The sequence below is a fragment of the Salvia miltiorrhiza genome, chromosome 3, assembly GCF_028751815.1.
Source record: "Salvia miltiorrhiza cultivar Shanhuang (shh) chromosome 3, IMPLAD_Smil_shh, whole genome shotgun sequence".
In the NCBI taxonomy this organism is placed as follows: Eukaryota; Viridiplantae; Streptophyta; class Magnoliopsida; order Lamiales; family Lamiaceae; genus Salvia; species Salvia miltiorrhiza.
This window is the reverse complement of record NC_080389.1, coordinates 200,911-225,568: the sequence shown is the minus strand read 5'-3', so window position 1 is coordinate 225,568 and position 24,658 is coordinate 200,911. Positions and strand designations below refer to the sequence as shown.

Below are 24,658 nucleotides of genomic sequence, written 5' to 3'. Positions count from 1 at the left end.
GCAAAGAAATGGGTACAGAGCTGCCCGAAGTGCCAGATAACTGGAGGCATTACCAAAAAGGATGAAATGCCGCAAGTTCCAATCATGCCAGTGGAGATTTTCGATGTGTGGGGAATTGACTTTATGGGACCTTTTCCGAAGTCAAAGAACTACGAATACATTCTGGTAGCAGTTGACTACGTGTCAAAATGGGTCGAAGCCAGAGCAACTGCAAGCAATGATGCACATACCGTGGCCAATTTTCTGAAGGAGCAAGTGTTCGAGAGGCATGGTATACCCAAAATCCTAATCAGTGATCAAGGTTCTTATTTCTGTAATGCCACTATCAGAGCACTAACCAAGAAGGTGGGTGTGACACACAAAGTCACCACATCATATCACCCCCAAGCAAATGGCCAGGCTGAGATTTCCAATAGAGAGATAAAGAGCATTCTGGAAAAGGTGGTACACCCTAACCGCAAGGACTGGAACAACCATTTGGGAGACGCGCTATGGGCATACCGAACTGCTTTCAAAACACCCATTGGAATGTCCCCATTCCGATTGCTTTATGGGAAAAGATGTCATCTGCCGGTGGAAATCGAACATAAGGCGTACTGGGCAATCAAGCAAATTAACTTCAGTATGACGCTAGCTGGAGAAGCAAGAAAGTTACAGCTGAGTGAGCTGGAAGAGCTTCGGTTGGAGGCTTACGACAATGCGGTGCTCTATAAAGAGCGAACCAGGAGGATCCACGATGCCAAGATCAGAAAGAAGGAATTCTTGGTGGGACAAAAGGTCTTACTTTTTAATTCACGATTCAAGATGATGGCTGGGAAACTTCGTTCGAAATGGTCAGGACCATTCGTGATTAAAGAGATTTTCTCAAATGGGAGTATAGAAGTGTACGATCACAATGGAGTTGATACGTTCGTGGTGAATGGGCATCGACTGAAGCCCTACCATGAGCTTGCTGAAGTGGAAAAGGAGAAGGAGGAATGCCACCTTCTCGACCCGGTGTACGAATAAAAATGAAGGAGAAGTCGAGCTCAAGACGGGAAACAAGAGCGCTTACTGGGAGGCAACCCAGTGCTGTGCTTCGGTATGATCTTTACCGAATTTTCTTTTCTTTTCTTTTTAAGTTGTTTTGTTTTGTTTGGATGGACTAACCTGCAGGTAAGTTAGGCCGGAAGAGTAAGAAAGGGCGGAGGCCCAGTGGAGAATTCAAACCCACTTTGCGTTGCAAAGTGTGTAGGTGGAAGATTGGGAAGTTCGCGGAGCAGGAGAGGTCTGACTGGGAAGGGGTGACGTCAGAGAGGCGGAGGCAGCATTCTGACATGATGGGACGGGAACGTTTGGGTTTCCGAAGGAAAATTTGAAATTCAAATCTTGGAGAGATTTTTCTTTCCTTAATTTTAAAATCTGCCATAACCGTCATCCCCACTTCCCTTAAACACTTCTCCCAAAACCCTAAACCTCCATAACCGCTACACACGATCTTCACTACCTCCCGCTGCCTTCAATTTCAGTAACCGCTATTACCACTTTAAAAAGAAGAAAAACCACCTGGTCCCCTGAATTCCTACCCAAAACCCTAACTTTTCAAACACTCTCTCAATTCCAAAAACCCGCAATGGCAAAGACTAAGGGTGAAACTGGTTCTGGAAGCACTCAACCTCCGGCAAAGAAGAAGGCTACCAAGCCCCGACCTTCGACAAAAGGGACCACCAGACGAACCGCCTCTAAGGAAACCTCTATCAAAGCTACCGAGGAGCCGGTCTTAGCCAGTCAGACGAAGGAGAAATTCATGGGCACTGTTGAGTTTAAGCCCAAGGGAAATTACACGATTGAGACCCCGGGTACTTTGCGGTTCCAGTTGCAAAGTAGGATGTTTCCGATCTCGATCAATGATCTGAACATCCACCTAGGGGTGATTGAAGCCAGGGATGTTTATGAAGAGGAGTACAGGCAAGCAGAAACCATAGCCCCACCGGAGTGGAGAAGTCAGATTGACCACTACTGGTCATTGTTGTCTACCGGGACCAAATATGTCAAAAACATCAGCAAGTCGAACGAGATTTGGGACCCTGCCCTGCAGATCTGCTACAGGTGGCTGGCCTACAACATTTATGGTCGGTTGGAGGGTTCTAACCTGGTCACTCAACAGGAAGTGTTCCTGTTGTGGTGCATGACGGAGAAGTAAAGGGTGAACTTCGGGTTCACCGTGGCACTGCAGTTCCAGTATGGGGTCACCCATACTAACAAGTTTCTCTCCCTATGCCCTCTAGTGACCATCCTAGCAGAGAAGCTCATCAAGTTCGACGTGGAGAACCCGGATGACACCGCTCTGGCCGAGAATCGCTTTCTCGACCTCGGCAGGTTTGTGCGCTGGAGGGTGGTTGAGGCCGACGAAAGCGGAAGGTACCGTTTGGTATACCCTGAAGGAGCAGCGATCAGGCCAGAATCGAGGAGACCACAAGAGCAGGATGCACCTCGCCTTGTTAGTAGCGAGAGTGTTATGTTGTTGGCCGAGATGAAGGAGGTAAAGGACGAGCTGTTGATGCTGAGCGCGGAGATAACAACCCTGAGGGAAGCAATGGACGCTGGCTTTAAGGCAATCATGGACCGGCTGGATGCGGAGGATAGGTCCTCCGACCAAAATGATTAAGTTCTCTTACCCTGAACTCTTAGATTAGGTTTTATTTTGTCTTTTGATTTTCATGTTTTAGTGTCTTTAGAGTCTTGTTTGAGTCGAGTCTCACTTGCACTATTTGATGGTGATAAGAATATGCATGTTGATTTCGGTTATGGTTTGATTTGATAGTTGAGTATGGTATGCATGATAGTAGTTGTGAGCTTACAGATAGTACCCCACCAGTGAGATCAGGGCCAAATTTATGAAAAATCGCATATTTCTGGTGAGACTTTGCTGTGCTAGGGAATCTAGATTTTGTTTGAGGACTTCTATTGCTAGTAATGACTTGTGTGATCAGGGCACATTTCTCTGATTAGGGCCCCATAATTTTTCTTTGTTGATAAAAATGATAAAATCCCTTGTTGTGCCAATTTGAGCCGAACTTATTCTTTCTTGAGCTTTTCTGTTGCTATATCTAAAAGAAAGAATTGTTATGGAGCGTGAAATGGTGAACAAGGAATTGGAGAAAAGAAAGAAAATCTGGGCACAAAAAAAAAATGAATGATAAATGATGCCAAAAATCAAAGAAAAGTGGTCCCTATTAAAACAGGGGAATAGAAGTTGGTTGTGTTTTTACTGAATATATATGCTGGGTATAGGTGATACTGAATTAGCCACTGAACCATATTTATCCCACCTTTGCTCCGTATACCTCATTACAACCAATCAAAGACCCTCTGATGAGTCATACTAGTGTGTTCCACTTGTAGTTTTCAATCGAACTCATAGAAGAACTAGTACAGCAAAGTAAGAGTGTATACACTTAGCCCGGTACTTAAGAGAGAGAGAGACTACTATCGTACTGTATGCATATTCATTACTGTTCACCTCGTTTTTGGGCAGTTTCTGCGTGTGTTCTGCTTTGCATTCGAGCGTGTTTCATGACTTTTTACCTTATATTTCACGTGCTCGATGATCTTTTTGGGTATACTTCGTCATGTGCAGGATTCGAGCGTTGTCAAGCATTTTCAGCCTTGTTGGAGCAAATTTTCGAAGGCAACCTCACGGCGGCCGCCGTGGATACGGCGGCCGCGGCCTCAAGGCGCGGGCCGTGCATCTTTTGGCATGAATCTGCGAAGCCCCCTCACGGCGGCGCCGTCCCACGGCGGCCGCCGTCCACGGCGCCGCCGTCCTTGTGCGAATCCGGCAGTTACGGATTTTCGTATAAAAACCCATTTTTAGGGTTTTTCTCTACACCTTCGATCAGAACAGCCTCTAGGGCGATTTTCCACTTTTTTCCATTGTTTTAGAGTTTCTAAACTTTTACTTTCGCTTTTGGGATTCATCGGATCGCTTGTGATTCCAACTACCCTTTCATCGGATTATTTTCCATTGGATTGCTACGTTGTGTAAGAACTCATTTATTTTTCTTAGTAATTCGAATCCTTTGGTTTATTTGAATTCCTTAGTTTATGCTTGATGAATGTGATGATGATGAATGTGATGTTTGAGATTGTTGACGTTGATCTTAATGAATTGTGTGAATCGTTGGATTGTTAATGTTGCTTTCGGATTTATCTTATTGGTGAATGTTTTAATAATCTCTTTAATAGTCTTTGAAGTTTTCTCGAGTTTGAATTGATGTTTAATTAGTTTTATGCCTAGGTAATTATTAATCACTGTTGGTTCATAAGTTGGTGATCGTTTGGTTGGAGTGCTCGATTGAAACCCTAAGTTGATAGTCTTCATGTTTAATACTTGTGTTCTTAGTTGTTCATGTCCCCTGCATTAGTTAATGTTTAGTGTTTTTTTCTGTCCATGTTGTGGAGATTAGAGCGCGAGATAGTGTCAGACCCAATTACCCGATTAGAGTGTTTAGGTTTTATTTCTGTACTTGTGAGTAGCACAATTGAAGCCCTGCTAAGTCTTCCTTGAGAGACGACTTGAGTCACCTTACCACCCTAGGACGACCTCGTATAAATTCGAGTCCATCCGCTAGGTGTTTTTGGATGAGTCAAATTTTGGCGCCGTTGCCGGGGAAGGCTTTAGGCATTTGATTGTGTTGCATTTGTTTTCGTGTTTATTTTTCTTCTTTCTTTTGACTTGGTTATTCTCTCCCTCCGGTGCGTTTGATTTGTTTGTTCGTGTTGTGTATGCAGGGACGCAGAAGCTTGAAGAGAAAGCTTGCACCCTACTACGACAACATTCACCGACTTCGTGAGGTCCTTTTAAGCCTGGAGGAGGGGTCCGAGTCCAGTTCGAGAAGTCTTGTGGAATCACAGTTTCGAGAGGAAAACTGTGAAGAGAGAATCGCTTCCAACACCATTCTGGGAGCCGTTGAGGATACACCTCCGTTGCACTCGGAAGGAGAAGAAGAAGCTCTGCCTAATCCTGACCAAAAGACCATGGCAGAGCAGAACGTCCAATACATGGGGGATTTCTCCAGGCCGGTCATTGGGAACACTAGCACTTCAGCGATAGTGTTGCCCACGGCGGTCCGGAATTATAATTTGAAGCCAAATGATTCGAACCTGCTGCCGCTCTTTCATGGGATGCCGAGTGAGGACGCCCTACAGTTCATCCGTGACTTCTGCACTCAAGTGCAGACCTTTCCATTGTTGGAGCTCACCGAGGATCAGTTGAGGCTCAAGTGCTTACCGTATGCACTCAAGGACCGGGCTAGAACATGGTTATTGTCCTTGCCGCCGAACTCCATCACTACATGGGGAGAGGCGTGCGAGAAGTTCATGCTTAAGTACTACCCCAACCACAAGACACAGGAGATTAGGAGCCAGATCATGAACTTCCTACAAGGAGCTGACGAGCCTCTCCACGAGGCTTGGGAGAGATTCCAAGAGCTCCTCCGCCAGTGCCCACAGCACCAGTTAGCACCCGTCATGTTGATGCAGTTTTTCTATGACGGGTTGATTCAGACGGCACAATTCATGGTGGACAGTATCGCTGGGGGCAACATTGCCCGAAAGACAGCTGATGAGCTCAAGGAGATTTTTGATACACTGGCCGCCAGTTCTCAACAGAAATCAGTAAGAGGAAGGAGAGTCGAAGCCCATGCTGTAGCCCCAAACAATGAACTGCAGAAGCAAGTAGCAGACTTGATGAGGCAAGTTCAGAATCTAAGAATGAACCAGGTGGAGCCTCAACCCGTTCAAGCACCGCCAGCTCAAACATCGCCGGCGGAAGGATGTGGCATATGTGGCGATTATAGCCACGGAACCAACGAGTGCCACCGAATGGGGGAGTTCACACCTGAAGGAGAGGCAGAGGTCTATGCTGCCCAAGGATACCCAGGGAGGCCTCAATTTGAACAGAGACCCATATATAACCAAGGGCAGCAGAATTCCAACTCGGGGTGGAGAACTCAGCAGAACTCTGGATGGAGGAATCAGGCCCCAGGCCAAGGATCAGGACCCAACCAAGGCAATCAATTCCGCCGACCTCCACAGCAGTTTGGGTATCAAAACCAGCAGCAGTTCTACCCACCTCAACAACAGTTCCCCTTTGCTCAGCAGCAGAACTACCCTCAAGCTTATCAGCAGCAGCAGCAACCCCCGCAGTATCAGCAGTATCAACAGTTCCCGATGCAGCAAGGGAATTTTCAGCAGCAGCAACAATACCAGAATGCTCCCCAGCAGTTGCAGAAGCAAGCCCCACCGCAGAAGCCATCTCTAGAAGACACTATGCAATCTTTCATGGAGATGACTAAACAGGGCATGGAGTCGCAGTCGGCCACAATTAAGCGTCTCGAGACGACCGTGGGTCAGCTTTCTGGAGCCTTGAACCAGATGCAACAGCAGCAACAACCGGGGAAGTTACATGGTCAAGGATTGCAGCCTCACCAAGCTCAAGCAGTGACTGTCTTACGCAGTGGGAAGGTTGTGAACAACAAAGTAGAAGCCCCTATGGAAGAACCACTCAAGGAAGCCCGCATGGAGGAGCGGGAGAAGGAGCCACCGCAATTGACGGAGGAGAAGGAGAAAGAAAAGGAACCCGAAGTGAAGCTCCACAAGGCTGCCAAGCCATATAAGCCACCGGTTCCCTATCCAAGCCGGTTGAAGAATGAAAAGCTGGACCAGCAGTTCACCGATTTCTATAACATGCTGGCAAAGGTGAACGTGAACTTGCCGTTGCTCGACGTGATCAGAAATGTCCCAGCTTACTTGAAATTCTTTAAAGAGCTGGCCTCCAAGAAGAGGAGGTTCGAGGACAACGAGAAGATTTTGGTGTCTGAAGTTGCAAACTCCATAATGCAACAGCCCTTACCGACCAAGCAACGAGATCCAGGTAGCTTTGTCATTAATATTGCCTTGGGAAACGGTAAGGAGGCTTCGGGGATGCTAGACTTGGGGGCTGGAATAAATTTAATGCCTTACTCTATTTTCAAGCAATTAGAGTTAGGAAATTTGAAGCCCACTCGTATGTGCTTGCAATTAGCCGATAGGTCGGTGAGGTATCCTCATGGGGTAGTTGAAGATATCCTGGTTAGAGTGGGCGGGTTGATTATACCTGTTGACTTTGTTGTCTTGGAGATAGGAGAGGTACATGAAAATGGCAAAGAACATACCCTTTTGCTAGGAAGACCATTCATGGCGACTACTAACACTCTGATAGATGTTAAAAATGGCACAATTAAAATGACTGTGTTAGGAGAGTCAGTGTCTTTCTCTGTGCATCATAATCGTGCTATGCCATCTTCCTCACTCACTAATGAATGTTCTTACATTGATGCTATTGATGGCTTGGCCGAGATGTTCTTTGTGCAGGAGCAAGAAATTGTTGAGGCTTTTGCAGGGTCCGCGGACATGGAGGAGTTTGCCCGCGAAGAAGAAGAAAGAGAGCAGGCCCGCAGAGCTAAGCTCCCCATGGAAGAGACCGTGGTGATGGAATATGCCACAAAGATGAAGTCAACCTTGGAGCTCAAGGAGCTCCCCAAGAACCTCAAGTATGTATACTTGGAAGGAAAGGCGGAAAAGCCCGTGATCATATCTGCCGAGCTCACGCAAGAGCAAGAATTGGCATTGATGGAGGTTTTACGAAACAACAAGGCAACTTTCGGATGGGGTCTTGCCGATATTAAAGGCATAAGCCCCGCCACGTGCATGCACAAGATCCACCTTGAGGAAGGGGCGAGGCCCAAGAGAGATGGCCAACGGAGATTGAATCCGGTCCTCATGGATGTGGTTCGCAAGGAAATCCTCAAACTATTAGCGGAAGGGATCATCTACCCAATCGCCGATAGTGAGTGGGTTAGTCCGGTGCATGTGGTGCCGAAGAAAGGAGGGATCACTGTCGTCCTTAATGATGATCAAGAGTTGGTGCCAACCCGCCCCGTGACGGGATGGCGTATGTGCATCGATTACAGGAAATTGAATGCCGCTACCAAAAAGGACCACTTTCCCCTTCCCTTTATTGATCAAATGCTTGATCATTTAGCTGGTCATAATTTTTATTGTTTTCTTGATGGACTTTCAGGGTATTACCAAATAGCCATTGCACCAGAGGACCAAGACAAGACAGCATTCACTACTCCATTCGGTACCTTTGCGTGGAAGAGGATGCCGTTCGGCCTGTGCAATGCACCAGGAACTTTCCAACGGTGCATGATGTCGATCTTCGTGGAAATGATAGGTGATTTCGTTGAGATTTTTATGGATGATTTTTCCGTGTTTGGTTGCTCTTTTAATGATTGCTTGGCTAAAATTGATTTGGTGTTGAAAAGATGCATACTTAGTGGGTTGACTTTAAGTTGGGAGAAGAGTCACTTCATGGTGACTAGTGGCATTGTTCTTGGCCACGTCGTATCTAAAAACGGTATAGAGGTCGATAAAGCTAAGGTAGAGGTCATTCAAAAATTACCTCCACCTATTGATGTGAAAGGGATTAGAAGTTTCCTAGGTCATGCCGGGTTTTACCGGCGTTTCATTAAGGATTTTTCTAAGATTAGTCAACCTTTATGCCGTTTACTTGCCCAAGATGTGCCTTTTGAATTCAATGATGCTTGCATGCATGCGTTTGAGTTGCTAAAGTCTAAGTTGAGCACGGCTCCAGTCGTGGTTGCACCCGATTGGGCAATGCCTTTTGAAATCATGTGTGATGCTTCTAATTCCGCCGTGGGTGCGGTTCTTGGTCAACGTGTTGATAAGATGTTGCGTGTGATTTACTATGCTAGTTTGACTCTCAATAGTGCACAAGTGAATTACACCACCACTGAAAAAGAGTTGCTTGCTGTGGTTTTTGCTCTAGATAAGTTTCGTGCTTATATTATCGGGTCTAAAGTGATTGTACATAGTGATCATGCCGCTCTTAGATATTTGTTGACTAAGTCCCAAGCCAAGCCCCGTCTTATCCGCTGGATTTTATTGTTACAAGAATTTGATGTTGAGATTAAGGATAGGAAAGGAAGTGAAAACTCTGTGGCCGATCACTTGTCTAGACTTGAACAAAATGAGGTAGAGTCACACGATGCCGCTATTCATGAGTCTTTCCCATTTGAGCATGCATACGCTTTGACTTCGGTCCCGTGGTTTGCAGATATTGTCAATTATCTTGCTTGTGGAGAACTCCGACCTAACCTCACTTCCCAAGAGAGGAAGCGCTTTCTATCTCTTTGCAGGCAATACTATTGGGAAGACCCCTACTTGTTCAAGTTGGGAAAGGACGAGGTGATTCGAAGATGCATCCCGGATGTGGAGCACCAACAAGTGTTGAAGCTTTGCCATGAAGCCCATTGTGGGGGGCATTTTGGTGGACAAAAAACGGCTCATAAGGTCCTCCAATCCGGTTTGTTTTGGCCAACTCTTTTCAAAGATGCTCATTCTTTTTACCTTGCTTGTGATCGGTGTCAAAGAACTGGGAACATTGGTCGTAGGAATGAAATGCCCCTCACGAGTATCCTTGTTGTGGAGATTTTTGATGTGTGGGGCATAGATTTCATGGGCCCATTTCCTATGTCTTACGGATTTGAATATATCTTACTTGCCGTAGATTATGTGTCCAAGTGGGTTGAAGCCATCCCCACAAGGACATGTGATGCTAATGTCGTCTTGAAGTTCGTGCAGGAGAACATATTGTGTAGGTTTGGTTTTCCCAAGGCCATAATCAGTGATGGAGGCAAACACTTTTGCAACAAGCTTTTTCAGAAGCTTATGAGGAAAAACGGAATCACTCACAAGGTCGCCACACCCTACCATCCTCAGACCTCGGGGCAAGCCGAAACGAGCAATCGGCAAATCAAGGGCATACTGGAAAAGACGGTCCAACCCTCCCGTAAGGATTGGTCTCTTAAGCTTAATGATGCCTTGTGGGCGTACCGTACCGCCTTCAAGGGAGTCCTGGGAATGAGCCCCTACCGCCTTGTCTACGGAAAGGCATGCCACTTACCGGTGGAGGTTGAGCACCGAGCTTATTGGGCAATCAAGGCTACAAATTGCGACCTTACAACCGCGGGGAAGCACAGAGCATTGCAAATGGAAGAGCTCGATGAGTTGCGCAATGAAGCATATGAGAATGCGCGCATCTACAAAGACAAAGTGAAAAAACTGCATGATCGTCGGGTCGTGCAAAAGGACTTCCACCCGGGCATAAAAGTACTGTTGTTCAACTCACGGTTGAAACTTTTCCCCGGAAAGCTCAAGTCCCGTTGGATTGGCCCATTCATCATCAAAGAAGTGCTCAATCATGGAGTCCTGGTGTTGACCAAGGAGGGCACCGATGAGCAATTTACAGTCAACGGGCATAGGGTGAAGCCTTACTTGGAGCATGAAGTAGTGGCCGCTGTAGTGGAGTCTCAAGCACTCCACGATCCAATGTTTTGACATGCCGTCTACCGTCGAGCTCTCGACCTTAACTAGAGCGCTTCGTGGGAGGCAACCCACGTTTTTTTTTTCTTTCTCTTCTCTTTTCCTTTTCGTTTGTGTGGAGTTGTGTCTGTGTTGTTTGTTGGTTTCCTTGGGTTTCTTTTTGGTGTTTTACTAGTTTAACTTGTGATGGTGCAGGATTTTGGTATACCGGACGTTCACCGGGCTCAAGGGAGGTCAGCATAATCAGGAAAAGGGAGGATCTGGAAGCTGCACTGCACGGCGCCGCCGTCTCACGGCGGGCGCCGTGCCTCTTATTGTTACAAACGCCCCATAATCAAACAAAAGGCCGAAAGGGGGGGGCGGCGGCGCCGTCTCACGGCGGCCGCCGTCCACGGTGCCGCCGCCTCACGGCGGGCGCCGCTGCTTGCACACCAACAATTGATTGAATCTTCTCACCAAAGGCCGAAAGGGGGGGGCGGCGGCGCCGTCTCACGGCGGCCGCCGTCCACAGCGCCGCCGCATCACGGCGGGCGCCGTCTCTTCCAAACCACCAAAAATTTTAACTTTCGATCCAAACCCCGAAAGGGGGTCACGGCGGCGCCGTGCCACAGCGGCCGCCGTCGTGCCCCCAACCCAGACCGGCCCAACCCACCCCAGCCCGGCCCGACCCCTCCCTTTTTAAATACCTAAACCCTACCCTTCCCTCCCTTTACCCACTCGCCTCCCTCTCTCTCATATCTCCCTCTCCCACCGCAGCAGCCAGCCACCACCACCACCAACCACCACTGCCGACTACCACCACCACTACTCAGCCACCACCGCCGTCAACCACCATCAACACCACCACTCCCACCCACTTTCACCACCAACCTCTCTCCCACCACCCCCCAAACACTACCCACGCCTATCACCACCGGCCACCCACCAGCCTACCGCCGCCTCCTCCACAGCCGCAGTCGCCGAGGCAGCTCCAGACCGGCACCACCGCATTCCACCGCTCTCCAGCCCTGCGTCTTCCGTCCACGACCGCCGCCGCCTACACAGCCGCCGCCGTGCCTCACAGCCGCCGCCGCCTCCACGGCCGCCGCCGTCTGCACCGCCTCCGCCGTCTGCACACCGCCGCCGTTCAGCTCCACGCCGCCGTTCAGCTCCTCCAATGGCGCCGCTCACCACCTACAAGTGCCGCCGCAACCTCATTGTCGAGGAACCAGAGGACGAGGACGAGGCCCCGCCTAGCCCTCAGGCCTCTCCTAACCGCCAGCCGGCTTCTTCAAGCCGCCAGCCGCCCTCGCCTATCCCACGCCCTCCCCCGCCACCGAAGGACATCCGGCATGTCTATAATGCACCTTTTGCTATCTTTGAAGACTGGGAGGGCACTCGATGGAAGGCTCTTAAAGGGAAGCATGTCACCCAGCCTCGTTGTCTCGATTGGCCATTGCTCCGGCGAGTGGAGCTTGACCAAGACGTAGAGACACATTTGAAGAGTTTGGGACTTTACAAGTTTTCACAGACCACACCGCCGGGCTTGCTCCCATTGCACTTGGAGTTCCTTTGCACACTCAACATGACCGCCGATAAGTCCGAGCTACATTGCCGCATGCTCAATACGCCATGCGTCGTCACCTACCGGATCATGAGTGAAGTCTTTGGGTTTCACCCGAAGCGCTTGAAGGGAATCCCAAAAACTTGGACGCCTGCGGGTGCTTGGCAGGAACTGACAGGGCTGCCCACCTGGACCGGCCAGGGTGCCCCGAGCAATCAACTCTTTGATGCCGACATCGGCGTGCTACACAAGTTCCTGTCCTTTTGTGTTGTGGGCAAGGAACAGGCCAACAAGGTGAATACGTCCGAAGCCTATATGCTATGGTGCGCCAAGAGGAAGAAGAAGATTGATGCCACAACTATAATCTGGAACCAGCTTGACAGCATGGCCCGGTATGGGGGTTTCAAGCCCTCTTTGAGCCCTATCTCCACCGCCCTAGCCCTCCATTTCGGCCTATTCACAGCGACTACCGTTCCCTCCCACCTGCGCCCCTCTGAGTCACGGCGGATTGATCGCTCCGAGCTGAAGTCTTTTATCGCCTCTGATTTCACCATCATCCCACAAGCCAAACGCCTTAACCGGGGCGTGGGCACGTCTTCCTCAGCGCGCCATGTCGTACATGAGGATGAGGAGGACAACGAGGAGGATGAGGAGGAGGAGCTTGCACCACCACCATCATTCACCTATGATCCTCAGGCTGGCACCTCCACTGGCTTCCAGCAGTTTCAGGCTCACTTCGATGAGTCGTTCGGCCAATTTCGCCAAGAGGTATATTCTCGCTTTGATACTGTGCAGGATACCGTGGGAGGCCTTTATGATCGGATTGACGACATCTATGGTCATCTCGACCATCTGGGAGGCCAAGTGACGCCCATGCAGCAACAGTTGGGTGATGTCTATGGCCGTGTCAACACCATGGGCGACGAGGTCACGCACTTGCGTGAACAGGTGGCGGCATATGACGCTAGATTTGCCCAATACAACCAGGGCCTCGCCGACAACAACAGCTATATGGCCGACCTCGAGAGGCAGTGGGCGTCGTTCTCTCTACAGAACCAAGATCAGTTCCGCCACCAGGGCCCCCCCGGGCCCCTACTGAGCTTCCCTTTTACCCACCTTTGTACATACTTTTTATTTTCGGTTCGTTTTTGTTTTCTGCTGTTTTCTTTTGTGGGTTTTTGTGGTTGCTTGTTTGCAGGTTTTGGTGGCCGCCCTCTCTATCGCTGTCTCCGCATTGGCTGCACTCCTATTCAGCGACGTTCCTTAACTTTCTCCTCTTTTTGCCCTGAGGACAGTGCAAGTTTTTCTATGTGGGGGAGGGGGTCTTTTGGTTCTGTTTTGGTTGTGTTGTTGATTGTGCTGCATGCGGTTTCTTTGATGAGCTTTTACTTCGTTGCATGCTTGGTGGTGATGCCCTTTTTGCTTGTCGTGGGCGAATGGTCCCCTCTTCTTGTTTTCTTGCCTGTTTTTGAGTACATTGCATTTTTTATGGAGGTTCTCTGGCGATTTTGGATTGTGTCTGTTTGGTTTGTTGTCCTTGTTTTTCTTGATTGATTTGCCCCAACGAAGTGTAATTAGTTCAAGGTTTTGGTGCAACACCCTGATGAGCAACTCTTGACGTGATTTGTCCGGTAGATGCTAAGGGGAGTGTTTTCAGTGTTTTTTCCTAATGTCTGTCTCTGTTTTGAAAATTGTTTGGTTGGTTGTTGAGTTTCTGATAGTCTGGGTCTCTGCTCCTCTAATGATTTTATTATGAGCATGGGAAACCACACGAGAACACTTTGGATCACCTCCAAAAGTACAATCTCGTGAATTTTGGCCCATCTATTAAGAGCAAAAATAACTAGACCCCCAAAAAAAAAAAAAAAGAGAAGTGAAATGAGTAACGTGAAAGCATATGAAAGAGGAATGAGACATGATTGTAAAGGAAAATGCATTAGGAAATTCACCCTTAGCGGAGAATTGGGTCTGATCGGATTGAGTTGTATCATTTTGTTGTTGCATCTTAAAATCTTAGCTTTGAACACTTGATTGAGGGACGTTGATATCTTGAAGGACTTGGACTGGTTTGTGTTTGTTTGGTGAGAAGAATCGCTTGAAAACTTTCTGTCGATGTTGTGATTGTTGCTTGAGGACAAGCAAGGATTTAAGTGTGGGGGGGTTGTTCACCTCATTTTTGGGCAGTTTCTGCGTGTGTTCTGCTTTGCATTCGAGCGTGTTTCATGACTTTTTACCTTATATTTCACGTGCTCGATGATCTTTTTGGGTATACTTCGTCATGTGCAGGATTCGAGCATTGTCAAGCATTTTCAGCCTTGTTGGAGCAAATTTCCGAAGGCAACCTCACGGCGCCGCCGTCTCACGGCGGCCGCCGTGGATACGGCGGCCGCGGCCTCAAGGCGCGGGCCGTGCATCTTTTGGCATGAATCTGCGAAGCCCCCTCACGGCGGCGCCGTCCCACGGCGGCGCCGTCCCACGGCGGCGCCGTCCCACGGCGGCCGCCGTCCACGGCGCCGCCGTCTCACGGCGCCGCCGTCCTTGTGCGAATCCGGCAGTTACAGATTTTCGTATAAAAACCCATTTTTAGGGTTTTTCTCTACACCTTCGATCAGAACAGCCTCTAGGGCGATTTTCCACTTTTTTCCATTGTTTTAGAGTTTCTAAACTTTTACTTTCGCTTTTGGGATTCATCGGATCGCTTGTGATTCCAACTACCCTTTCATCGGATTATTTTCCATTGGATTGCTACGTTGTGTAAGAACTCATTTCTTTTCCTTAGTAATTCGAATCCTTTGGTTTATTTGAATTCCTTAGTTTATGCTTGATGAATGTGATGATGATGAATGTGATGTTTGAGATTGTTGACGTTGATCTTAATGAATTGTGTGAATCGTTGGATTGTTAATGTTGCTTTCGGATTTATCTTATTGGTGAATGTTTTAATAATCTCTTTAATAGTCTTTGAAGTTTTCTCGAGTTTGAATTGATGTTTAATTAGTTTCATGCCTAGGTAATTATTAATCACTGTTGGTTCATAAGTTGGTGATCGTTTGGTTGGAGTGCTCGATTGAAACCCTAAGTTGATAGTCTTCATGTTTAATACTTGTGTTCTTAGTTGTTCATGTCCCCTGCATTAGTTAATGTTTAGTGTTTTTTTCTGTCCATGTTGTGGAGATTAGAGCGCGAGATAGTGTCAGACCCAATTACCCGATTAGAGTGTTTAGGTTTTATTTCTGTACTTGTGAGTAGCACAATTGAAGCCCTGCTAAGTCTTCCTTGAGAGACGACTTGAGTCACCTTACCACCCTAGGACGACCTCGTATAAATTCGAGTCCATCCGCTAGGTGTTTTTGGATGAGTCAATTACTCTTTGGTTTGTGGTTTGACTGAACTGAATGGTGCATGTCAGTATGATCTGATCCTGATGTTGGTGCAAGTTTCGTGTCTCGTTGTTTTATTTCTTTCCTTTCAATCTTTTTGTCCGTGTCTTTTGTGAATCCACCTACATACTTGAGGGCAAGTATGTTTTAAGTGTGTGGGTGTGATGCGTCTTCGACTTTTGGGCCATTTGACCATCTTTTTCTCTTTATTTGTGTCAGTTCAGGTCTGTCTAGGGGAGAATAAAGTTGTTGAGGAAGGAAGGGCCAGTAGAGCGGAAACAGAAAGAATGTGGTTGGAATGGGCATTACCAGGCCCAGATTGCAATGTCATGTTTACCAGCATGGAGCTTCGGCCGCAGTACCTCTCCAATCTAACTTGGGGCATGGGAACCTGAAGCAACCCACCTGGTATGAATCAAACCAAAGGAAGCAATCCGTCTGACCACTACAATGAGAAGCAGACAGTCGAAGCCAGAAAAGGAAAGTAAATCTCGGGGATTTGGAAGAAGCAAAGAGAGGAAGGAGGAAGGAGCTAGAAGCATCGGAAGAAAGGGAAAGGTTGACTACAGCAAGCAGCTGGAAGCTATCTTCAATTAGATCAATCACGGATTGAGCTAAAGAAGGAAAGAAGATCTCGTTGAAGATATGGAGCTGGCGCCGCTGGGGTTGGACCTTTACCATGCAGCAGTATAAAAGGAGGATGTGTGCAGCGTGAAAGGGCTCTTGGCACTTTTGAAACTCTGTTTTATTTAGTTTACTACTTTGATCCTGTCGTGTGTGGCATTTAAAACAATCTACATTCCAGTATTACTTTCTATTTTCCGTTGTGTTTTCATTCGAACAAGATTCAAGGCTCGAGGACGTAGGTATCATTTCTATTAATCAAGTATTTCATTTTGTTACATGATGTGTTTAATTCAATTCGCATTTGTGAATTCTGCTATTTGTGAGTAGTTCCTTAGGTGAGGTTTAAGGGGTGGAAATAATTGTTGTCAACATGTAAACATTCGTGAGGCATTTGTTCTTTCGGTTGAGTCTCGTGGTTCCGGAAGGATCTGTTCGAAACCATGGGCAGTAGGGGCCTAACGGGTGATCTCCGTTCGGTAAAACGTTGTCCGTGTCAAGCAAAGGCCAGGGTATATCAGGGCGTGACAACCGGTATACCCAAGACCGAGTAGCTGAGCAGCGTCAACAAAAGGCGTTGTAGATCCGGAAGGTGGGGAAAGGATTGATGGGATACACTGTCCTTCCTCAGTCTTGGGCTTCTCTAGAGAATATCCATCAACTGTGACGAGGGATCAAGCCATGGTTATCAAACAAGGAAGGTAACTTTTGCGCCGTAGCATGTCTATGACTGGTCGGCTAACAAGCCGGAAATGGTTGTGTCCAGGAGGCATGTGTCACTCAAAGTGCAGAGTTGGGGACCTCGGGAGAGAAGGTTGGTGAGGGTCATACTTGGTGAGTAACAGGTATGACTACTACCTAAGGAGGAGTGAAGCACTGCCTTGTGACCGGGGATTGTGTGACCTTCGGACCAAGTGACCACAATGGGATCAACCATCCTAAATGTGAAGTATACCCCCTTGAAACGCCCCAATGTCTTTGGGCCACGCCTTGGGTTTATATGGACCATGGACGGATCATCAGTATGCCTATGACCGAAACGAATGTTGACAACAGTTATGACCTAACCGAATAACCTCACCCCTTTGTTATTATTGATTTTGTTAATTTCTTGTGCAGAGTATACAGATTGAGACCTGTGACACCTCAGTTTGTCGTCGGAGAACAAAGTGGTTCCTCACTCCCTGTGAGATTCGACCCTACACTTGCCACTAAGACTTGTTTCTTGCTGTGAGACGTAGGAGCGTGTATTGTCTGTATCGGGCATACACAAGTATTTTGTCCGCACCGCACGACGGGTGCGTGTCAAGTATGTGCTGATAGTTACCTCCGTCTGGTCAATAGTGTCGAGACGAAGATATGGGACATTCGCCTATTCATTTACAAAATGAAAACCATATTAAATTCAGTAAAATATTAAAAAATAATACAAATAGCAAAATACATAAAAAATAGTAAAATATGCAGAATATTTTATTTTATTCTCGACAAAATGAACATTGTTAAACAATATTATGAATTAACAATGAAACATTGTTAAACAATATTAACACACAGTCACTATATAGGCATAGAATATTTTATTTTATTCAATTTCATAAAATAAACAAAAAAACTGCAATTTAATTAATACCAAGCAATAATAATTCAATAATTAATAATTAAACAATTATAATTAAATTAAATTCAGTAAAATAGTAATAATTAATATAAACACACAGATAGATAGAATAAAGTATTTCATGCGTATATAGAATCTGTCCGGCCGGTGAAGTGCCCGGAAAAATGTGTCCGGCCGGATACATTTTAGATAAAAATTGTATTGGCCGGACACATTATTCCGGGCATATTACCGGCCGGACAGTTGCTCTATAGGCGTAAAATACTTTATTTTATTCAATTGCACAAAATAAACATAAAAAATTCAATGTAATACCCAGCAAAACAAAGCAATAATAATTCAATAATTAATAATTAAACAATTATAATTAAATTAAATTCAATAAAATAGTAATAATTAATATAAACACACAGATAGATAGAATAAAGTATTTCATGCGTATATAGAATCTGTCCGGCCGGTGAAGTGCCCGGAAAAATGTGTCCGACCGGATACATTTCAGATAAAAATTGTACCGGCCGGACACATTATTCCGGGCATATTACCGGCCGGACAGTTATGCAGAAAAAATACATAATAACACACAAAAACATGAACATGAAAATGGGTTTCTAAATCGAAAGTGAAGTGAAGAAGTAGGGGAGTTAAAGGTGAAACCTTGGCTTGAATTTGTTGGGCTGCCATGTGAATCGAGAATGAGCTATGCTTGCTGGGTGAATCGTTGGCTGCTGTTCTTGAGGTTCAATCCGAGAGAGATGAAGTGAGATGCTTTGAGTGAAATTAGAGAGAATGATTAGAGGGCAGCGAATGAGATTATATAGAGAAGAGAGAGAACAGTGAGGCGGTGGAGTGGAGCGAAATATCTTGAGGAAGAGGTGGGTTGGGCTTTCATTTTCCTTTAAAAGCAATTAAAAGCTTAAGGCCCAAATAATAAAAAAATAAAATCCACTCATAAAATGCTTGAATGCTTAATTAAATAAATATGCTATGAATATAAATTTAATTTCTAAATTTACAAATGCTTTTGTAAATCATTTTTGTTGGAATTAAAATAAATTCTTTTTCTCAATCCGACGTGAATCATCTTAAATCTAAGTTCAAAAATAATTCTAAACTTAATATTAATGGGCGGGGTATTACGTACTTGAATACAACGAATTATTATATAGTATTGTAATCGAAATAATTAAAACAAAATGAACTACTATATTGTAAATAATGTAGTTGAAATAATTATACTCAAGGCAATACAATTGAAGGATGTAATTGAAAATTTATTAAAATAGTTCAAATATAATAAAAATAAAATGAATCATATGATGAGACATGAATCAAAAAACTAAATAACAAATATTTTATGTCAATGTATTATAATAAAGTATTAAACTCAATGCAATAATAAGAAAATGAAGTACTATAGTGTGAGTAATGAAGTCGAAATTATTTTACTTAATTAAATAAACACATGGTGTGCAATCAAGCTCTTTAATTTAATAAACTTACTTAATAATTTTAAATTTAACCAAAAAAAAAATATTACTTCATTATTTACAAGTATTAATCTTAGTTAATTATTAGTGGAGAAAAATTAAAAAAAATCACAATTTCTGAAAAAAATAAATAATAAAATTTTCAAGAAAAATTATACATATGGAAACAAATCTACGATTATTTTTAGGAGAATCATTAAATAAGTGTAAACAAATGAATAAAATATTATCGTAAAATATAAATAATAGGATTTCTGGAATAAATAATATGTGTGGAAACAAATCTAAATCTTTTTTAGGGGAATACCCAAATTAAAGGAAACAAATCATAAAATAAATAATACAATTTTCGTCAAAAAACTAAAATTACAAAAAAAAAAAAACAGAAAATAATCTTCCGCATAAATTGCTGAAAATAAGAAACAAATAAAAAAGATTAATACAATTTTGGGAAAGAAAAAAAACCAAACAACAAACAGAAATTGCTGAAAATATAACCCTCAATAATCGGACAAATTTTTTAAAAAATAGGCAATTCATAAATTTTTGAAGAAAATAAAAAAAACTTTGAGAAACAAATAACATAAATTTCAAAAAAAAATTTATTTTCGGAACAAAATAAAAAATATTTGCAAATATAATAAATCTAGTTTTATGTTTACAACAATTTATAAATTCGTGGGAAAAAAATTGAAAATAAAAACATAAAAAAAAACAAATTGAAAAAAAAAACATATAACTTTCGTAAAAAAATTATTTTCGAAAATTACGAAAATTTAGAGGAAAAACGAAAATAAAAATGAAATAAGATTAGATTCAAATTAGTTGAGTATTTTAAGGAGATGATATTTATGTAAAAACACAGAATACTGAAAAATCGGTTCATTTTACTTTAATGAAAAAACCGCAGTTTAGCTTAGGTGTCTAGACATCTAGGTGTCTAAAAATCATTACTCTTTTATATAATTCAATCAAAAAGAAAATTATAATTAATCTATAAAACATTTATTAAATTTAAATGTTGGGAACCTTGTGGAATATCCTAACCCTTATTTTGATGATACAAAAATTCATAGATCGTAATTGTAATAGACTAGAATTGTTTTGAACTCAAGTGTTTGAGTTCTTTTCTAATTTAGCTTGCGGTGTCGAAGACTGAAGACTGAAGACTAAAGAACGAAGGACTGAAGACTGAAGACTGCAGATACCAACTGAAGTATCAGTTGAAGAATCAGTTGAAGACTGATTACTTAAGGCGCGCAATGGACTGATACTAAAGTCAAGTATCAGTTGAACATTCCTCCTAGGACTGATCTTCCAACGATCAGAGGAAGCCACGTACTCACAAAGTACAGCCGCATTAAATGCAGAGATCTCATAATATCTTTATCTCTGCAGAGGTCATTCCTATCTGGTGGTTACTTTTCAGAGACGTCACATCTCTTGTCCATCAAAGAGAGCCGTTTCCACCCAGACAAGGAACCTCGAAGATTGAAGCCTTAGCCCAAATTCGAATTGCTCTCCAACGGAAGAAATCTTGAGGACGGTCTACGCCAACGGATCTATTCAAGAGTTCTCCTACAAATAGCGCTCGAGGATCACTTCAACCTTCACCGATTCAACGACATAAGCTGAAGCTCTGCCGAAATTGCTACTCAGCCTAAAGCTTAACCTCACCAAAGCTTGAATCGAAGAAGAGAATTCCAAAGCCAAAATCAGTCACTGCTGATTACACATATTCTCTTAGACATTAGGCAAATATATCCTTACCTAAAGCCAATGTCAAAACTAGCTTCAAAGAACTTGTTCTTTGTAGCATAGTTGGCACTCGTTCAAACCTCTCCCAAAAGAGTGTTTGAGTGATTCGGAGTTCAGAAAGGTTTTCTGACTCTGAGAGTCTTAGCACAGGTTGTGTTAAGCAAGAGAAGTCTTAGCACGGGGTAGTGTTAAGCAAGAGAAGTCTTGACACGGGGTGTGTTAAGCAGAGAAATCCGACGCGAGTGAAGCGTGGGTACTGAAGAAGGGTTTTCTTCAGTGGTACGGTTGTTTTGTCACACCCCAATTCTTGAATGAATAAATATAATCGAGGTGCAACAAAATCATAGAAATAAACAAGGAACAACCTTGTTAAAACCCGAATAATAAGATAACGAGTCGGGCTAAGCCCCTTTGGATCACAAGTTTTGTTTCATGCTTCTGACAACCGACATTCATTAGCATAAATTTAGTAGTGAAAAGTCTAAGCTCGGTCAGATATATCATTTGAAATTTAACATGAAGATCTTAAGTTGGGAAAACAAAAGACGGATATGAGTAATTGCTACAGCGGAATTCTAACATAGGAATTTAACCCTAGCCTCAGCTCCGTCCCGTCAGCACCGGCCAGCCAACCTGAAAATATTTGAAAGTATTTTTTGGCTAAGTACTAATGTGCTCAGTGGGCATGCATTTTCATAAACATTTCATATTTTCGTAAAGACAGTTTATCCAATTATAATTGACATAACTTAGAAGGTTTTAAATTGAAAGGACTTTTAAGCATGTTAAAATAATTTCTTTTATTTGTGCGCACATGTCACACTCCCTTTCCGTTACTCGCTGTGATCCCGGACCTTTTAGCCACCGACGGATCCTTTTCTCCCATTGCACTTGCCCTGAGGACGTAACTCAGACAAGTTGAATTGACCTCGGGACGCTACCCAGGCAGGCCTTACATGATACATGCTCCGGAACACATCCTGTCGAGCACCCTTATAACGCCTCTGGCCAGTGCCCGATGGAGATCAACCCACCAGGTCAGCTAGCATGTGTACACGATTCTCAGACAACGTGTTAGGTCATAAGAGAACCTCAATTGATTAACTTTGCGAGCCTTAAACAGAGCAGAGTGCACATAAACATTTTATTGGATAAACAGTTTTCATTTTATTGTATAAAATAGACAGTTTGCATTTCATTGAAATATTTAGAGCTTAATAACTCAATCATACTTTATACATTTGGAAAGTAAGCCCACCTGGATAGGCAAAGCCTGGAGATCATAATCACATAAACTCGTCTTGGGAAAGCAGCGCTAATCCCCCTTGGTTCATAAAGCCTACAAGAAATTCTATTCTTAATAGGTCTCGTGAAGCTAACTTAAAGTCTTAGTGGATGTACTAAACATACTTGATTCATCACGCCGGGTTTCCAAAATTTAATGAATAAATACTTGAAAACTAAATTTCTTGAGTTAAGGACACCAACAATATCCTTACTCGATTTTCTTTTATAAATGGATTATAAATAAAACCAATTAAATCATAAATGCTTTTATTGCAAAATGCAAATGCAATACATGTCATGCTTAGCATATAATAAGTAATTACTTAAAATATGCACCTAATAATAATATAATATTATTATGCAAATTAAAATAATTAATCAAACTTAATAAGTCTAATTAATTAAAATAGTGCAGTCCATTTAATTGAAGAAGCTGCACAGCCCAATGGATAAATTAAGGGCCCAAGGAATTAAATAAAAACATTGGCCCAACTGAAAATACACCTATCAGCCCAAACTAAAACAAAAAATTAAATAAAACTCGGCCCAACACTCAAGCCCAACACCCCCAAGCCCAAACCTAGCATTTTCCTCCTTCCCCCCTTTCATCAGTCACGCCTCCTCCCTCTCTCAACTGATCGTTCATCTCTCTCTCTCGACTGAACTGCTCAAAATTCGCCCCCCTTTCTCTCTCAGCCATCAGTCCCGCTGCCGCGGCTTCGCCTCCGGCGAAGGGCCACCGGCCTCATCTCCCTCTGTCCTAGCCACCCGTCGATTTCCCTTCCCTTTCTTCTCATCGGCGAAATCGACCTTGCAACCATACCCGCCTCCTTTCTTGGCAACGGCGATAGGTACCGCCGCTGCCTCCCTCCGCCTCTCTCTCGGCCTTCCGGCAACAGCAGCCGAGCCACCGTCGCCGACACCCTCAGCAACACCCAGCCCATCTCTCCCTCTGCTCTCTCGAACTTCCCATGTTCACAGATCCGGCAGCCGCGGTCAGTGGCTCCACGCCCCCACCGTCAACACCCCACTCCCTCTCTGAAACTTCCGGCGCCGTCGACTCTCTCCTTCCTTCCACTGACTCAACCCATCTCTCTCTCTCTGTGACAGTGGCGGACCACCACCACCACCGGACGGACAGCAGCGATGAGCCGCCGCCGCCGCCTCCCTCGATTCTCTCTCATCCTCCTCAGTCAGCTTCTCCCTCAAATCTCCGGCCGACAGCAGCAGGAGAACCACTGCCGCCGACCGCATCTGCCTTCCTCCATTCTCGACTCGATTCAACAGTAAACACTCAAACACGACAAGCACAAACAAAGCTCAAGACTCCATTTTTATATCCTTTCTTCTTTTAAAAACAAACTCATGCTTGTATGTAAACACACATATGTAAAAACAGAGTGTATGTAGATGCATTTGAAATGCCATTTTGTTTCATTACTGAGAATGCTATATGAGGTGCTGTGCATATGTTGAGTTTTACAAGTTTGAAGCTTGTTGTGAGAGTGATGGTAAGCAGAAATTCAAGTGTTTACCTTGGTGAAGTTTGAAATGGGTGTTCTCGTTTGGTCGTTGGCTCTACACTTGAATTCTAGCCAGAACTTGGAAGATATCTTGAAGTTGAAGGAATTTCTAAAATGATGGTAGTGTGCTTCGAATAGGTTGGAGAGTGAGTAGAGGAGTTTGGCTGCAGTAACTTTAAATTGGCAGAGGAGTAGGAGTGTAGAGTTGATTTCCTCTGCAAAGCATGGCTAAAAATTGGATAACATAGTGTAGGGTGGCTGATGGGAGAGGTGAGTGTAAGTGAGTTGAGTGTAAGTCTATGCCACACCCAGGTGCTCAGCACTCCCACTCCCGATGCGCGCCACGTGGCATTTTTCATTTAATCAATTTATCTTTTTCTTTTGTAGTTTTGAGTGAACTCCGTTTATGGGTTTCGTCTAGCACTCAATTGATTCTTGGGAACCGTAATGTCATGGCATCAGAATTCGGCAAAATTTGTTATCGAAACACTCGGCAAGCATGACACATGCTTAATTTTCCGCGCCAATTTTTCAATTCCAATTTTTTGGGGGATTAAAACATGACTTTTGGGTTTACTTTCTTCCATTTCTTCCACACGAAGTCTGAGCTGATTCTGAAGCTCTTCATTTTTCTTAAATGAAAATTTATATTGTAAACTCGAATTTTCTATTGTGAAGTGTCCATATTCAAGCTATTTCAAGATCTATTGTAAGGTTATGTTTCTTTTCTAATTTTGACGGATTATTTGTGAATTTTTTTCATTTTTTAATCATTTATTTTTATTCTTCTTATATGAAAATTGAAATTGTAAGCTCGATTTTTTCTATTGTGAAGTGTTCATATTCAAGCTATTTTAAGCTCTATTGTAAGTTACGTATTTTTCTAGTTTTGACGGATTATTAGTGAATTTTGTTCATTTTATTTGTTTATTGTGTATTTTTAGTTTGATAATATCATATTTTTATGCTGTTTTTTTTTGTTATTGAATATCATAACTACC

The 24,658-nt window shown here is 44.0% G+C and overlaps 1 protein-coding gene across 1 annotated transcript in view; it reads right to left on the bottom strand.

Annotated features, from left to right (window-relative positions):
• LOC131016908 (uncharacterized) overlaps window positions 1–24,658 on the bottom strand; it is a 1,184,262-nt gene that overhangs the window by 1,000,525 nt on the left and 159,079 nt on the right. The gene's annotated exons all lie outside the window — the stretch shown is intronic.